Here is a 2,778-nt window from a genome sequence, read left to right on the forward strand (position 1 = left end):
TCATTTCTGATTATTTACCTTTTTTCTTCAAATGAATTTTGCTCAGTTTTATAAAGTAATCCCTTATTAATTTGATTGGCATTAAACTTGTAACTGAGGTAGTGTCATCATTGTCCCCACCAAAAAAATTAGCAATGAATATCCTTCAAATTATTTGTCTTAATAAACTTCTGTGAAGAATCTTTTTAAATTGTATTCATGTTTTGAGTATATCTTGGTCATATTGACTCTATGTTATTATGGATTTTAACTTTTAAAAAGGCACATATCAAGCCTGCTATCCCTAACCTCTTCTCTCTCCTCCTCCCCAGGTTCCTATGGTCCTCCCATTAACCATACTGCAGCCATGGAAATGGCAACCACAGAAGTACTGAAGATTGGTAAGAAAATCTATGAGGGCAAAACAAAAGAAGTCTATGAGTTCTTGAATAGTCCTGTAAAAAGTCCTCTTGTAGTCTAAAAACTAGGTGATAGCAGGCAATGCAGCTAGAAAAAAATCACCTGGAAGGAAAAACTGCACTCTCAAAATTACCAACTACATTCTTGAGCTGTCACATAAGCAAGTATCAAAAACACTTTCACCAAAAAAAAGTGTGATAAAGCTTTTATTGTACCTCAATATGAAATTATTCCAATTGAATGGGTATATAGAAAAATTGCAACTGGTTCTTTCCTCAAAAATCCTGGTGGCAAAGAATATAAGTTCTACCACCTAAAGTGGAATTATTTTTCAAGGATGATGCCAACAATTATCCACAGTGATCTAAGAACAGCTTAATGCTGCAAAATGGTGTTTTGCTGGATTTAACATAGGTCAGACTAAAGGATATCATGAATCATTCTACATGAGGTATTTTTGAAATACTGAAAAAATCCTGGTTACCTAAGAAACATGGTTGACATGAAGATTGAATTTAGTGTTGGCATAACTACAAAATAAATTGTTCTTGCTGATGTTATTGATAATTATCACTGGAGGCTCTGGCCATCTGGTGATAAAACTCAACAGAAAGACAAGCAGTCATACCATACTTTAAGGAAGTGACTCCTGAAGGCCTCCAGATGATGAAGGAAAACTTTGAACGGGTTGCAAAGAGAGTGAGGTTGCTTCAAAAAGTGGAAAATCCACGCAGAGTTGTGATATTGATTGGCACAACTTCTGACCTTGGTCATTATGAAAAAATTAAGATTTGGGGAAGCTATGGAATTCCATGTGAACTTTGAGTAGCATCTTTCCAATAAGGGCCAGATGAAAGTCTATAGATTAAAGCCAACTATGAAAAAGATGGTGTTCCCACTATACTTGTGGTAGTAGCTTGCAGATACAATGGTTTGGGATCAGTGACGTCTGGTAACAGTCATCAACTTTCTGCCCCTTATACCTGGTAGGGGAGCTCAGCATGTATGGTCCTCATTTTTATTTTCTAGTGATCTTGTCTGTTCAACTATACTTGTACCATAGGAAGCAGCTCAGTTTGTAGCTGAGATATTTGGATTAAATAACCATTTGTTATGGGCTAAACCTCGAGGAAGCATGTTAAACACATGGGTTTCCTTGAAGAAGGTGGATAAGAAATTCAAAGAGTGCAATTTATAAGAAGAATGCAGTGCATTTTAAAAAGTGGAAAATAAAAAAATTCTAATTTAGCTTCAAAAAATTACAGATCAGGCAAGAGAAAGGATGATTCTAGATGTGGAGCCAAGATGGCCAAGAAAAGGCAGCAATTCACCCGAGCTCTCCCCAAAACCCCTCCAAATAATGTCATAAAACAATTCCTGGAGTTGCAGAACCCACAAAAGGATGGGGCAAAATAATTTTCCAGCAAAAGACAACTTAGAAGTTCAGTAGGAAAAGTCCATCGCACAGAGGTGAGAGTGGAGCACAGTTCAGCGCAGGCCACATCAGCACAGACCAGGCCCCAGCAAACCAAGAGCAGGTCTTGGAAGCCGCTGTATCAGCAGTGGCAGCAGCTGCTTCCAGAGCTCTCAGCACACAGAAGTTAAGGGGGTTAAACAACTGATCAGTAGGAGACTAAAGGGGTCTCTTTGCATGCAGCAGGGGCAGGACTCTGTTACTTTGCCCATACTTAGATCTGAGTTGCAGTCCTGGGTGTCAATCCCAGGACAAGGAGGAACACTAGCACACTAGAACTTGTGGCCACAGTGGAGTAGGGACCCTCATCACATAAAAGAGTGCTTGTGGTCACTCATAAACCAGAGCAAAGGCCAGAAGAGTAGTAAATACACCTCTCTTTAGATTATACCACCTTGGAAGAATTGAAAACTTGCAGGTCCCTAGAAGTATCTCTGAAAACAGCTGCACAAAACCCTTAAAGTTTGGAACAGTGCATCCTCCACCCTGGATGCAGAACCCCACTTTAACAAAGAGTTAAGAAATAGACTGAAAAACCAAATGAAGGGAAAAAATTCTGACCAAATAAAGTTACTATGGTGACAAGGAAGATCAAAACACACGCTCAGAAAAAGACAACAAAGTCAAGGCTCCAACATCCAAAGCCTCCAAGAAAATTATGAATTGGTCTCAGACCATGGAAGAGCTCAAAAAAGGATTTTGAAAATCAAGTAAGAGATGTAGGAGAAAAATTGGGAAGAGAAATGAGAGTGATGCAAGAAAATGATGAAAAAAGAGTCAACATCTTGATAAAGAAGAAACAAAAAAAAAATCTAAAGAAAATAACATTTTTAGAAAACAGAATAGCTCAAATGGTAAAAGAGGCACAAAAATCCCCAGAAGAAAAAAAAACTCCTTAAAAAGTA

The 2,778-nt window shown here is 38.1% G+C and overlaps 1 pseudogene; it reads left to right on the forward strand.

Moving 5' to 3' along the window:
• Positions 1 to 352: 352 nt before the first annotated feature.
• LOC114029224 lies at positions 353 to 1,597 on the forward strand (annotated as a pseudogene).
• Positions 1,598 to 2,778: the final 1,181 nt, after the last annotated feature.

The sequence above is a fragment of the Vombatus ursinus genome, unplaced genomic scaffold (assembly GCF_900497805.2).
Source record: "Vombatus ursinus unplaced genomic scaffold, bare-nosed wombat genome assembly UNPS02014924.1, whole genome shotgun sequence".
NCBI classification, from domain to species: domain Eukaryota; kingdom Metazoa; phylum Chordata; class Mammalia; order Diprotodontia; family Vombatidae; genus Vombatus; species Vombatus ursinus.